This window comes from Phoenix dactylifera, chromosome 5 (genome assembly GCF_051530095.1).
Source record: "Phoenix dactylifera cultivar Ajwa chromosome 5, Ajwa_hap1_PhDact_Kaust_v1.1, whole genome shotgun sequence".
In the NCBI taxonomy this organism is placed as follows: domain Eukaryota; kingdom Viridiplantae; phylum Streptophyta; class Magnoliopsida; order Arecales; family Arecaceae; genus Phoenix; species Phoenix dactylifera.
Window position 1 is genome coordinate 5,170,649 of NC_143194.1, and position 16,096 is coordinate 5,186,744.

Sequence of the window (16,096 nt, forward strand, 5' to 3'; positions counted from 1 at the left end):
ACCAGTTGGCATGAGGTGTCGGGCATCAAGACTCCCCTACGGACCTATGCTCGGGTTCCACATCACAAGCCCGCTGACCTTTGACAATAGGTAGCCCTTTTCGATGTACCTGACTAAATCCTTTTTTTTATTTATTTTTTTTTTTGGATCAGAAAAAGATGGTTCATCAGGATTCGAGATTGCTACCATATTCTCAACACAATGTCGAACCTATACCTTAGAAAGTGCAGGCCAGATGTGTTGTGAAATTCAAAGCACTAATTAGCTTACAACTCACTAAAAGGAACTTAATAAAAAGAACTCACTTTGCACTACTTCCAACTAGTCATTGGGCTCTTAGATTTTATATACCTTGTGTGTTGTAAATTTTTTTTTTCAAAAATTTTACCTAAAAACTCTTTTTTTTAATTTTTATAAAAACTCTTTTTTTTTAATTTTTATAAAATTTCAAATGCTTAAAAATACCCCCAAACCTAAATCTAACATTGTCCTCAATGTTAAAGAAAATTTAAAGCAGTAAGAGGACAGAGGAGAAGTTACCTGATATGGGTAGGTAAATTGAAAATTGGGGTAAAATTCCCCAAACCTGCATGTTAGTAAATTTTTTTTTTTTTTTATAGAAGATATTCATATGTTGGGTTGCCTCCCAAGAGCGCTAAGTTTTATGTCTTCAGCCAGACAATTATAATTCATTCATGATACACAGGGTCGGTCAGAAGTGTCTCCTCGACTTCTGGACTCAAATACTCAAGGTATGGTTTTAAACGATGTCCATTAACTTGAAATGACCTACCATCTTTAGTATTGCATATTACTACCGCACCATGCGGATGTACTTTCTCTACCGTGTATGGGCCAGTCCAGCGGGATTTAAGTTTTCCAACGAATAGATGTAATCGAGAATCATATAAGAGAACTTTTTGTCCTTGGTAAAACTCTTTACGAGTAATCATTTTATCATGCATGACTTTCATACGATCCTTGTACTTCTTAACACACTCGTAAGCATCGTTCCTAATTTCTTCAAGCTCGTCAAGCTGAAGCTTTCTATGTTCTCCCGCCTTGTCGAGATCGAAATTTAAGCGTTTGATTGCCCAATAGGCCTTGTGTTCTAACTCGACAGGTAAATGGCAAGCCTTGCCATAGACAATCCTGTATGGGGACATTCCAATTGGTGTTTTATAGGCCATACGATATGCCCACAATGCATCTGTTAACCTAAGGGACCAATCCTTTCGAGATGGATTGACAGTTTTCTCAAGGATGGTCTTGATTTCTCTGTTGGAAATCTCAACTTGTCCACTCGTTTGTGGATGATATGGTGTACCGACCTTATGGGTGATATTGTACTTCCTAGCAAGGGCTTTAAAAATTCTATTGCAAAAATGTTTCCCCCCATCACTAATGATAGCACGAGGGGTGCCAAAGCGAGCGAAGACAGACTCCTTAAGAAACTTGATCACTACTTTGTGATCATTGGTCTTACACGCGATAGCCTCAATTCACTTAGATACATAGTCAACAGCTAGGAGTATGTACTGGTGCCCAAATGACATAGGAAAAGGACCCATAAAATCAATACCCCAAACATCAAAGATTTCTACAATTAAGATTGGGTTCAGGGGCATCTCATTTTTTCTTGAAATTTTTCCTAGTCTTTGACATCGGTCACATGATTTGCAATACTCGTGTGAGTCGTGAAATAGTGTGGGCCAATAGAATCCGCACTGCAAGACCTTTGCAGCCGTCTTTTTACCACTGAAATGACCACCACAAGCGTGGTCATGACAAAAGGAAAGGACATTCCTTTGATCGTGTTCAGGGATGCATCGTCTGATGATTTGATCAGGACAGTATTTGAACAGGTATGGTTCATCCCAAAAATACCATTTTACACGAGCTAGGAAGCGAAATTTCTCTTGTTTGGTCCAAGAGCTGGGCATTTGTTCAGTAATCAGGTAGTTGACTACATCAGCATACCATGGAACATTGGTATGGGAAATCATCATTAATTGTTCATCAGGGAAGGTCTCGGACACAGGCATGGATTCTCCAGATGATTCAACAATTAATCTGGACAAGTGGTCAGCTACAACATTTTCAGATCCCTTTTTATCTCGAATTTCGAGATCAAATTCCTGGAGCAATAGGATCCAACGAATGAGCCTTGCCTTAGCATCCTTCTTTGTGAGAAGGTACTTAAGGGCGGCATGATCAGAATAAATAAGAATCTTAGATCCTATCAGGTAGGGGCGAAATTTATCTAGAGCAAAAACAACTGCCAACAATTCTTTTTCAGTGGTGGAATAGTTGAGTTGGGCGTCATTTAGAGTTTTGCTTGCATAATGAATAACATGGGGAAGCTTCTCTACTCGCTGACCTAAGACAGCACCTATGGCATAATCGGATGCATCACACATGATTTCAAAAGGACGACTCCAATCAGGACTCCTTATGATGGGTGCTGAAGTTAGTTCAGACTTTAGTCTTTCGAAAGCAGTTATACAAATTGGCGAAAAATTAAAAGTAGCATCATTCGCCAACAAATCGCATAAGGGTTTTGACAATTTACTGAAATCCTTGATAAAGCGGCGGTAAAAACCCGCATGCCCTAAAAAGGATCTGACTTCCCTAACAGTTTTGGGAGGTGGCAATTTAGCAATTAATTCTACTTTGGCCTTATCCACCTCAATTCCCCTTTGTGACACAATGTGTCCTAAAACAATACCTGATTCTACCATGAAATGACACTTCTCCCAGTTAAGAACTAAGTTTTTCTGTTTACAGCGTTCTACAACAAGTGTCAAGTGGTGTAGACATTCCTCAAAATTTGATCCAAATACAGAAAAATCATCCATGAAAACTTCTAAAAATTTCTCCACCATGTCGGAGAAAATACTCATCATACACCGTTGGAATGTAGCTGGTGCATTGCATAGCCCAAAAGGCATGCGACGATAGGCAAAAGTGCCATAAGGACAGGTGAATGTGGTTTTCTCTTGATCCTCACATGCGATAGGGACTTGGTTATATCCAGAATAACCATCGAGGAAACAGTAATGGGAGTGGCCAGCTAGCCGTTCTAGCATTTGATCGATGAAGGGTAGAGAAAAGTGGTCTTTCCTAGTCATGGCATTAAGCTTCCTATAGTCGATGCATACTCGCCATCCCGTTTGGACTCGAGTAGGGACTAACTCATTGTGATCATTTTTCACCACAGTGATGCCAGACTTTTTAGGTACGACTTGAACTGGGCTTACCCATTGACTATCAGAAATAGGGTATATAATCCCTGCATCTAAAAGCTTGATGACCTCGGCTCGAACTACGTCCTTCATGATTGGATTAAGTCGCCTTTGTGGTTCTCTAGAAATTTTTGCATCTTCTTCTAGATGGATTTTATGTTGGACCACAGAAGGACTAATCCCCTTAATATCAGCTATAGACCAACCGATAGCTTCCTGATTCTTCCTAAGGATACTTAACAGCTTCTCTTCCTGTTCTTTAGTTAGATTCGATGCAATTATAACAGGTAAGGTCTTGTTTTCTCCAAGAAATGCATACTTCAAGTTTTCTGGAAGGTCTTTGAGTTCTAGTTGTGGAGGTTTGACATTGGATGACACTAGCTGAGATTCCGAAATAGGCAATGATTCAAACTTGGTGGCCCATCTGCTAGTATCCATCACAGGAATGGAATCTAACAATGCATTAACCTCTTGACTTGACTCACAATCTTGACCAAAATTAGCCAAACATCTTTCTAATGGGTCAGAATAACTCGACTCTTCAAAAGAACTGCTAATTATATTCTCAATCATGTGAATTTCTTCCAAATCGTCCATCTCAGTTGACTGACTACTACTATGAAAAACATTGAGCTGGACAGTCATGTTCCCAAAAGCTAGAGTCATTATTCCATTTCGGCAACTAATCACAGCATTTGAAGTGGCCAAAAATGGTCTACCTAGGATCACCGGGATGTGACTTTCTGGATTTTTTACTGGTTCAGTTTCAAGGACTACAAAATCCACAGGGTAGTAGAATTCATTAACTTTTACAATCACATCCTCCACAATTCCTTTGGGATACTTCACAGTCCTATCTGCTAATGACAAGGTAATATTTGTGGACTTTAATTCCCCCAAACCTAGTTCGGTGTAGACAGAATAGGGTAATAGGTTTACACTTGCTCCTAAGTCTAATAGGGCTCTCCGAATGATGGTTTCTCTTATTTTAATTTCAACAGTGGGGCAACCAGGGTCCTTGTATTTTGGGGCAATCTGCTATTGAATAAGAGATGAGGCTTGTGCAGCCATCACAGCTTGCCTAGGAATACTGGTTTTTCTTTTTACCATGGTTAGGTCTTTTAAAAATTTTGTATAGGAGGGGATCTGTCTGATGGCATCTAGGAAGGGTAAATTTATCTGGACATTTTTAAAGACTTCCATGATTTCATCGTACTGAGATTTTTTCTTTGAGTCTTGTAGTCTACTAGGAAAGGGAGCCTTAGGTGTGTAAGTTTCTATTGGTTTCTCCTCTATTCCTTGTGTTCCCTGTTCTTGTGTCTTTTTCTGGGTGGGGTTTGGCTCATGCTTTTCTTCTTTTTCTTGCACAGGAAGTTGGACCTTGTTGTCCACTTGCTTGCCAGACCGTAAGGTGGTAATTGCCTGGACTTCATGGGTAGGGTTTCCATTAGAATCAATATGAAACTGGCCTCTCGGCCCTTGATTCTGTTGCCTACTAGGGTTAGGCACTGGCTGACTGGGCAATTCACCTTTCTTCCTATCCCCTAGAGAGTTGGCTATTTGGCTCAGACTAACCTCAAGTTTTGCAATCGCTTGCGCATGGAATTGGTTAGTCTGGGTTTGAGCCATGTTGGTCTGTTGTTGTTGTTGGATGAAGTCTTGTTGCTGCTTCATCATGTTAGCCATCATGGCTTCCAATGATGTAGTTTGCTGAGGGATAGGGGCACTATAAGTAGGGATAGGTGGAGCCAATGATTGGTTTATTTGTGATGGACCTATCCTGAAAAAATTCTTCTGAAAACCTGGTGGACCACCTTGATGCTGAATAGGTTCATTTTGCTTGTATGAGAAATTTGGATGGAACCTATTATCAGGGTGGTAAACTGGGCTGAACGAGTTGGGAGTGGGCTTCTTAAAGGCACTATATGAATTTAGAGCATTTGCTTGCTCGGCCTTTATGTTAGGCAGACTAGGGCAGCACTCCACTAGATGCTCAGGACTGTTACACAAAACACACAAACTATATGACTCGTGATCCACTTTCATGACGGGATTTGACTCTTTGTATGAACTCGAACTAGTGGAAACAGTGAAAGCATCAAACTTTTTACTCAAGTTGTTCATTCCAGCCACCAGATTGGACATGACATTTTTGAGTTCTGGGTCTGCTTTCATTTCATAATTACCTGGTTTTCTAGACCCAAACTCATCTCTAATTACTTCCTCACCATAGCTACTCCAATTTTGGGCATTTTCAGCTAAGTCAACAAGAAATTCATAGGCTTGATCCGGGGTTTGGTTCATGAACCTACCCTTGTGCATGGACTCAATCATGTTTCTATGTGCTGGAGGTAGTCCTTTATAAAAGAAGTGGACCAGATCAGCCTTATCAAGCCCATGGTGTGGGCATTTGACCAACAAGTCATGGAATCTTTCCCAAAGTTGGGAAAATTCCTCCTCAGATTTTCCTCTAAAAGTTCTTATGGCATCCTTAATTTTTTCAGTTTTTACCATGGGATAGAACTTAGCCATGAACTTTCTAGATAGTTGTTCCCATGATGTGATGGAATTTGAAGCAAGGGAATATAGCCATGCAGCGGCACGATCCTCTAAAGTCATGGGAAACAATCTTAATTTAATACCCTCTTCATCTAAGTTTTGATTTCTAAACGTTTGACAGATTGTCAAAAATTTGTTCAGATGAATGTAGAGTTGTTCACTCTCGAACCCATGAAACTTGGGTAACATGTTTATTGTTGCAGCCCGAATCTCGAATTGGGCTGCATTATTAATTGGTAATACTATGCAGGTAGGGGGACTAGCGGATGCGGGTGCAAACAATTCATTCAGGGTTCTAATATGTTCACCCATTGTAGAGATCGACGGTTGGTTTACAGTTCGCAGGTTGTGATGAAAAGTTCTGTCAATCTCAGGATCAAATGGGATTAACTTATCCCTTAATGACCTTCTACCATGCATACATTTTCCACAACTTAATTAGACTCAATTTTTTTAAACGAAATCCTAAGAGATAAGAAGAAGGGCTAGACCAAGATGACCACAATCAACACCACACAACAATTTGACCCTATTAGTCTTAGAGCTAAGTGAGGTTTAGTAGCTTCTTAAATCTAGTTGCACAGAGATGTATCAGGTTAAAAAGTTCCTGAAATTCTCTCCTAGATTTAGACAGCTCCTAATCTCCCTTTCAGATTAAGCTTGAGCTTACCAGTTAAGCAATCCAGTAATCAGTGACCAGGAAAGTCCCAGGGTGTGTGGTGGTGCCAGAAGGGATACACCGATACCACAATACCCGTAACAGTTCTCACTGTTGTAAAACTTTCCTAGACATCACCAATTACTAAATCCTCACTGGAGTGGCTTTCAGCCGCTTCTTTCCAAGAGCCTAATTGAGCTCGAAAACCCTAAGGCCAACGTCTAATTGATTTTAATTTAATTTGGCTTAGGATATGTATGCAAGGTGGTGATTTTTGGGCTAAGGACAGGTAATGACTTCCTGACCTTATCTTTTTAATGGGTTTTGCCCTTAAATTATTTTATGCAATGCTTGATGCAGCAATTAATCAATAATTTTTTAAAAGTTTATGCAATGTCATTAGGTTGTATTGATTAAATGAGCAAGCAATTTTTTTTTACTATTTTTATTTTTTTTATTTTAATTAATTTTTTTTTAATATATAACAATAACTTGAATGTAAACTAAACGCAATCCTTATGCGTCAGTCAATCTCCGAATGCCCGTTGAATAAGCTCTGGAGATTACTCCGTGAGGAGTCCCAATAGAGGTATGATCACCTCGGGGGATTGCGCCTTATCAATTACTAGCAAAAATAATATAGATTTTTTTTTAATTTTTTTTTTATTTTTTTTGAATTTTTTTTAATATATTTTTTAAATTTAAATTTAAATTTCAAATTTCGAATTTCAGAATTCAAATTTTGAATTTAAATTTTTGAATTTTTGAATTTTGAAATATTTTTTATATTTTATTTTTTTATTTTTTTTTATTTTTTATTTTTTTATTTTTGAAATTTTTTTTCGAATTTTCAAATTTTAGAATTTAATAACTACGAAATTATTAACTGAAAATAATCAAAATAATAAAAATAAAAACTTACTACCGGAGTGCGTTCACTCCGGGCATCCAAAATTCAATTTGATCTTCGTGATCGTTCTTGCTTCTCGATTTGCCTCCCCGGCAACGGCGCCAAAATTCTGTTCGTCCGATTCCTGCCTACCTAAAAATACGCTAGACAGATCGTTGTTAGAACCGACGAATAAAAGTTAAATTTAAATTTCTACTCTTACCTTTCCTACTCGAAGAATAGTGGTTGTAAGAGGTCGATCCACAGAGAGACGATTGGAGTTGCTTAAAAATAAAAATGTTCACTCGGATTCAAAATTGATTTTTGAATGATCAAAGAAAAACATTACGTCGGGGATGTTTGAATGATTCTTTGGTCTACTAGAGAATATTTTCTACTTGAAGAATAAACAAAAGAAAGAAAGAAAACTTTGTAATTGAGAATGTAATGCAGAGTAGCGGTCAAGCAGCAAAAAAAAATATTTAAATAAGATTTTCAGTACAAATAAAATAAATGCAGGAATTAAACTGAAACTTAGAACATAGATTGCATAAAAGAAAATTGATGGATTTCATAAAAAGAAAACTGATTACAAATAAAAGTGGAGATTAGAGGGCCTAATACTCTCCTATTTTGCAAATAAAATAAAAACAAGAAATCTTATTTCCTCTCCCTTTCTCTCCCACGGTGAACTCTCAACATAAAACACCTTTTTTTTTTTCTTTCTTCTTCCCAAGAACAGAGCATTGCTCTGTTTCTTCTTCTTTGAACCAGCCGAGCTCCCACCTCCTTTGGTTCCCACCCCAACCGAGCACACCCTCATTACTTCTCCTCCCCTCTTCTTATAGCCCCTTGGAGATGCGGTGGAGGCTGGATCAGTCGGGCAGATCGCGGAAGGGAGGCTGGAACTTGCTTCTTTGGGCCACGGATGCGGGATCGCCGGAAGGGGCGGGCTTCCTTCTTCGGACGCTGCTGGGAGCTGAAGAGGAAGGTGGGGACGCGGGCTTCCTTCTTCGGTTGCTGGGGAGGATGTGGAATCACGGAAGAGCTGGGATCTTCCGTGATCGATGGGAGGAACGCACGGAGGGGCTGTGAGTCGGGCGTTGCTGGGATCACGGGCGAGCTGGCACGGACGCTTGGATGCGAGGGAATCGCCGCGGGATCGTCGGGATTGGAAGCGGAAGGCAGCTGGGGTCTGCCGTGATCGATGGAGTTTGATGCGTTCGCTAGCGTGGAGGATGCCACGGCATGGATGCGGTGGAGACGCGGTGAGGATGCGGTAAAGGCTGCAGTGGCGGGATCGCTGGCATGCAGTGGTGTTGATGGCGTGGCGGATTTGGAAGCGGGATCGACGGGGATGAGGATCCGTGGATGATGAGCGCGGAGGAGGGCTGAGTTGGAAGATGAATACGGATGGCTGTGGGTGCTGTGAAGCTTCTGGGATCATGGGCGATGGATCGGATGGCTGTGGGTGCTGCCTTGCTGGAAGGGGGAATTTGATGCGGCTTGCTTATCTGGGAGTCTTGGAAGAGGTGCCATGGGACCGCTCCTGGGATTTTCCTTGCTGGGAGGGATCTGATCAGGATCATTGGATGCGGACATGGAGATGCTCGCGATGTTGTGTTGTATCGCGGGATGAAGTCAGGCAGGCCCTGGAAGAAGACTTGAACTCGGGCTGCCGGGCATTGGGCTCAATCCTAATGTTAATTGGTTTCTTGGATTACTGCACTCAAACACAAATACCACGTTAATTAGTTAATTTTATTATTAATGATTAGCTAAAATACTAATTAAAATAGTCTGACGATTGCACTTTTGTGCTCTCATCAAAAAGCACCCACTTTGGCCTCTTATCCACCACCCCCGGATCCGATCAACAACTAACTGACCGCTGGAGTGTTCAATATGATTGCTGGCATCCTTGCCGAGGTCCTAGAAACCTCGGGCAGTCAAGCTCCCCAAGAGGCCGAAGCTGTCTTGAAGCGACAACACACGGATAACGTCATCACATTCTCTAACGTCGATCTAGGAGAAGTTTAGACTCTTCATAATGCTACTGTAGTTATTTTTCTTACTATCACCAAGTACGACGTAAAGAGAATACTTATTGATAATGGAAGCTCGGTTGATGTATTATTTTATGATGCTTTCCAAAGAATGAGACTGGCTGCCAAATAACATTGAAAGGTCAACGCTCCTCCGGTCGGCTTCTTGGGAGGCTCAATTTCTGTAGAAGGAGTGATCAATGTGCCGATCACCGCAGGTCAAGAGCCCCAAAATAACACTTTGCTGCTCGACTTCCTCATGGTTTGTGTTTCTTCAGCCTACAATGTAATTTTGGACCAACCTAACATAAATACTTTTCGAGCTGTGGTATCCACCTACCATCTGCTTATGGGATTTCTCACGAGGTACGAAGTAGGGTAAATCAAAGGTGACTAGATGATAGCTTGCTAGTGTTATATGGCTATCCTCAAAGGAAAGAAGCCGGTGGAAACCCTACCGATTAAGGGGCTGGATACAATGGACGAGTTGAAGGAGCAGCGAGAAGAACCAGCTGAAGAGTTGGTATAGGTCCCTATGTAGGATGAAGAGCCTGACCGAACTATCTAGATCAAATTAGGCTTAAGTGAAGAACACCGAGCCGAAGTGATCAACTTTCTCCATGCATATGCGGATGTCTTTGCCTAGTTGGTTGTAAACATGCCGGGCATAAGCCCCGAGGTGATGGTTCACGAGTTCAATATGGACCCAATTTACCGACCTGTGTGGCAGAAGAAAAAAAAACTTTGCCGCAGAAAGGCAACAGATCATAAACCAGGAGATTGACAAGCTCCTGGAGGCCGACTTTGTTCATGAGGTAAGCTACCCTGATTGGCTGGCCAATATTGTACTTGTAAAAAAATCTAATTAGAAGTGGCGAGTCTACATTGACTACACCGACCTAAATAAGGCTTACCCAAAAGATAGCTTCCTGCTCTCGAGGATAAATCAACTCATAGATGCCACCTTGGGATACCAGCTGTTGACCTTCATGGATGCTTTCTTCGAGCACTACCAGATCCCAATGGCACCTGAAGACAAGGAGAAGATGATCTTTCTCACCAACAAAGGTTTCTACTGTTACAAGGTAATGCCCTTTAGTTTAAGAAATGCATGGGCAACCTTCCAGTGCCCCATTAATAAGATTTTCAACAAGCAGATCGGCCAAAATATGGAGGTGTATATGGACAGCATGATCATGAAAAGTTGAGTAGTGGAGCAACACATCGCCAACCTAGAGGAGACCTTTGCTGCCCTTAGAAAGTACCGGATGAAGCTCAACCTGACGAAGTGTGCCTTCGGAGTCACCTCGAAAAAATTTCTAGGGTTCATGGTGACACAACGTGGTATTGAAGCGAACCTGAAAAATATTCAAGCAGTGCAGAACATGCAGCCCCCGAAGACTTTCAAAAAAGTCCAGCACCTGACAGGAAGATTGCCATGCTTATGAGATTTGTCTCCAAATCGGCAGGGTATTGCCTTCCCTTCTTTAATAACCTAAAGTGCCCAAAGGACTTTCAATGGACCGAAGAGTATCGAAAGGCCTTCAAACAACTGAAGGAGTATCTCAGCTCATCACCTCTTCTCACAAAACCATAGGTCGGAGAAATGTTTTACTTATATCTAGACGTTTCTCCTTCTGCTGTGAGTTCGGTCCTGGTGCGGAAAAAAGAAAAAAACTAGAGGCCAATCTACTACACAAGTAGGATTATGTGCGACGCTAAGACCAGGTACTCCAAGTTGGAGAAGACGGTCTATGCTCTCATATCTTGGCTTGAAAGCTCTAGCAGTATTTTCAGGCCCATTCTATCACAATCCTGACCGATCAAGTAATGAGGCAAGTCTTGCAAAAGCCCAAAAATGCAAGTTGGCTGACAAAGTGGGTGGTGGAGCTTAACAAATTCGACCTAGAGTACCGACATCGCCCGTCTATTAAGGTGTAGGTGCTGGCAGACTTTCTGGTAGAGTGCACCATCCCTGACGAAAATTCTGTCGAGCACCCCAAGAAGATGAAGATCACAAAGTGCCCATAGATCCTACATGTAGACGGGTTGTCAAACCCAGGGGCAATGGGGCTAGTCATACCAGTCTAGATGGAGCAGTCGCAGAGTATGCTCTGTGGTTCGAGTTTCTGGCCTAAAATAATGAGGCCGAATATGAAGCACTTATCACCAGGCTCACGCTCTTCAAAGAGATCGGAGTTCACCAACTGAAGGTCTTTAGTGACTCATAATTGCTAGTTGGCCAAGTTAGGAGAGATTCGAAGCTTAGAGGCCTTCAATGATCAAATACCTATAGAAGGTAAGAAACATCACCTCGGCCTTTTATATCTTTGACATACAATAGATCTCGCAGATGGAGAATGCAAGAGCCCACCTACCATCAAGATTGGCCACTTCAAAGAATGAGCTTTCCAAAAGTGTCTACCTCAAAGTCCTGGAGATACCGAGCATCAACGACTCTAAATTTGTGCTAAACACCGAAGCAGATTATGCACTTCCGAGAGATACATGAGGGCATCTGTGGCAACCATCAAGAGGGGTGCAGATCTTTAGTCTACAATGTCCTACAGTAGGGGTATTACTGGCTGACCTCGCCAAGAAATGCAACCGATGTCAACAAGATACAAGAATTCAATGACGATCGGCTATATCGATGACGCCTATCAGCACCCCTTGGCCATTTGTATAATAGGGGATTGACGTCCTCGGACCCTTTCCACTGGCTGCAGGACAACATAAGTTTCTCTTTACGGTAGTCGACTGCTTCACCAAGTGGGCGGAAGTCGAGCCGGCAGCCCAAATTACCAAGATGAAAGCTCGAGACTTTGTTTGGAAGACCATAATGTGCAAGTTCAGGCTCCCTCGAACCATCATTATAGACAATGGGTGTCAGTTCGATAATGTCCGATTCAAGGACTTCTGCTCTGAGCTCGAGATCGACCACTGATTCACCTCAATGGCACACCTACAAATTCATGGGGAAGCTGAGGTGACCAACCAAACCATCTTGTAGGAGTTGAAGGCAAGGCTTGATCGAGCAAAAGATTTGTAGGCCAACGAGCTGTACAACGTCCTATGGCATACCGCACAACACATCGGATTTCCACTGGAGAGACATCCTTCAACCTCACCTTCAGAATGGAGGCAGTGATCTCACTGGAGATCGAGCTTCCCTCACTCCAAATAGAGAGCTTTGACAACCGGACAAACTTAGATCGGCTCTGAGCTAACCTCAATCTATTGGAAGAGACCAGAAGCAAGCTCAAGTCCACCTGGCAATGTACTAGAAAAATGCAACCCGGTATTAAAACTTCAGGGTCAAGGGTAAGCTCTTCCGAGCTGGTGACCTCGTCTTGAGGAAAACTGAAACATCACAACCAGAAAAACTCGAAAAGCTGAGCTCGAACTAGGAAGGCCCATACCGAGTAACTAAAGCAATGTGACCGAGAACATATAGGCTGGAGCACCTCGACGATGCTCCGATCCTGCGGACTTAGAACTCCGACAACCTTCACATCTACTATCAGTGAGGTCCATTCTAGCCCAAACTTATATCTAATAAAATTTTTTTTATCATATTTCTAACTTTCATATTGAACAACTGCAACAAACATATTTGACTTAGATCATCCTGAGGATGCCCAGGCCCCAACAAAGAAGACACCTCGGAAATGCCTGGGGCCTCCTCAAGTTTGAACTCACTCGAAATTCCTCTAGGATCGTAGTTCAGAAATGAGAAGACTGGCCCCCAGACTAAGGCTTAGCATGCCACTCGACCTTTACAGATCAAAAATAGCCCAATAAAAAGACCGGCCCATGTGCTAAAGGCTTGGTATGCCACTTGATCTCTGTAGGTCAAAAATGGCCCAAGCAGAAGACTAACCTCGCCACCAAAGGCTTGGCATGCCACTCGATCTCTATAGGTCAAAAATAGCCCAAGCGGAAGACCGACTCCTATGTTGAAGGCTTGGCATGCCACTCGACCTCTATAGGTCAAAAATTGTCCAAGTAGAAGACTGGCCACTACGCCAAAGGCTTGGCATACTACTCAATCTCTGTAGGTTGAAAATAGCCCAAGCCGAAGGCTTGGTATGCCACTCGATCTCTTCAGGTTGAAAATAGCCCAAGCTGAAGGCCGGCCCCTGCTTCGAAGGCTTGGCATACCACTTAACCTCTTTAGGTTGAAAATGGCCCAAGCAGAAAGTTGGCCCCAATGCCGAAGGCTCAGCATGCCAACTGACATCTCTAGGTCGAAAATGAGCTTGTAGAAAGTTTCGTAGCCTTTTGCTCAGCAGCCTTGTAGGCCTTTTTGACCGTGGATAGTTGCCTCTCCTTAAGCATGGCTTGGGTTCGTGTGGCTGAGGCTTGGTCTTTTGCCGACTCGACCTGGTCTTCAGCTGTCCTCGCCCTCTACTTGACTTGTCGAGCCCACTCTTCGGCTGCCTCTGCCCTAGCCTTGACCAGATGGGTGTGCTCCTCGGCAGTCTCTGCCCTCACCTTATACCCTAGATGCTCCTCGAGAGTATCTTTATCCTCTCATGCATGCAGTCTACTTTGAGGGCATGCTGAAAAGAAGAAGGAGAGTTAGTTGCTGAGAAAAGTGACTTAACGAAGAACTCAATGGGGTCGAGGGAGCTCACGAGCTCCCTATCGGCTTGGAGTTGTTTGGCTCGGACCAGCTCCCACACCACTTCAGAAGACTCTAGAGCTTAGTCGGACTCTTTGACCGCCCATTCTTAGAAGTAGGTCCTGAAGGCATGGGCTGGAGCTGAGGGGCTCTCCTAGGCTGAAGCAAATGGGCCTGGATTTGATCGAGCTAAAGCACGAACCTTAGGAGATGGTTGACGTAGGGGCATGATGGCTAAGTGGGGTTGGGTGAAGATGACCACCTCCGGAGGGGCTGACCTAGTCAGTTGAACAACTTCAACCTTAGGGTCAAGCTTTACAATCTCCCTTTGAGCTACGAACACCTTGAGAGAAAACCGAGGCCTCGACTCCAACCTCGATGATGGCCTCAATAGCCTGAGTCGAGGAATACGCCCCCATCAACTTTTGCTTTGAGGGGTCTCATCCTCGGCGGCCGCAACCGACCTCTTCTTCATCTTTCTACTCTCACAAATCAACGTGAGATCGGTCTTCATGACAGCAAGAGTCGAAAAACCAAAGACAAGGTCAGCCTAAAACATCGAGGTGAAAACATAGAGGAGCTTATCCTATGGGTCGGTCAGGCTCAAACCGATATTAATTGGCGTCTTCCTGGACAACAACTCCTGCAGGTCAAGAGTCTTGGATTAGAATTTCAGGAGCTTGTCCAAGGCCCTTTGATCCACCAAACAACCCCAAGGGCCAATTCAAATCCCTTTGAGGTGTCCTCCGTATAGTTTCAAACCCCCATAGCTACTGTGAGGAAACAAAGAAAAACTTCTCTTTCCATCTATGGATGGAGGAGAGAGTACCTCAGATCAACTGGCTATTTTTCGAGAAGAAAAATACCATCAATTGCTATTCCGAGGATGCCTCTTCAGAGTGAAGCACCCCCAAAAGAGGGAAATCAAAGATCGAATGCTCTAGAGGAGACAAAGGGAAAGAAAGCCAACAAGGACCCGCCAGGAGTTCAGCACCAGTTGGATCAAGACGAGACTATAGGTCCTCATTAATCAGGCAAAAAAAGGGTAGATAGGTAATCTCAACCCGGCCCTCAGAGTCTCCTTGTACAGGCCAAGCTGAGAAGAGGAAGGAATGGTCACTCAAACATCGGCACCAGCAAGCTCAAAGGTGAACTTGGGAGGAACAAAATGATGGGCTCGGATGAGGTCCAATACCTCTTGGGTAAGGATGGATACCTCATGATCTGGGCCCGACTGGATCTTGGACTCAGCCGAAGGTGATGATTGTCGAACCCGGAGAGAATGGTCCGGCGACCGACTCCCCTCCAAAGCTTAACCTCACTGTCCCTTATGGTGGGAAAGACGAAGAAGAACGAAGAGACAAGAAAGAGAGGAAGAAGACAAAGGGAGGTGGTTGAGCAACCAAAGAATAGGTACCCACCGAAAAACAAAAGAATGCAGAGGACACCGGAGCCGGGAATGAAGGACTTTGCCGGAGCACCACCGGATAGCCTGGACACTCAAGTCCGTAGGTGAGATAGCATCAAGAGCAAGATGTGCCAACTGAAGGAAGAGGCCGCCCTTATGTAAGGGGTCGAACAGCCCTGATCAAAGCGTCGATTCGGCTACTTGAGCGATCAAGCCATGTGTTAGCTCCGAATATGGCGCAGCAATTCACCAGAATCGATGCAGTAAATGTGTCTTGAGGAAAACGCTGCAATAATGATGCCTCAAGATATTCCGAATGCGGCGACGCTTCGATAAGACTAATTGACGCATTTAATGCCCATGATAAGAGCATTGCCCTTGATCGAGATGACGACATAATTTTCGTCACTCGAGCTGAGGTGTAGCTCGATCTCAAAAGTGGGGAGAAAATGTTGGAAGAAATATTGGGCACTTCGACTTCAGGCCAAACCTACCTCCTTGACTTTCGACGTAAATCGAGGGGAATAACTCCAATTCCAGCCGAGCAGCCGATCAACCGAGGTAAGCGACCTCGGCCCCAACCGAAGAACCAATCAACCGAGAAACCATCAGCCGAAGAGCACAATTGGCACGTAGTGATAAGGACTGACAATCCTAACAACTTA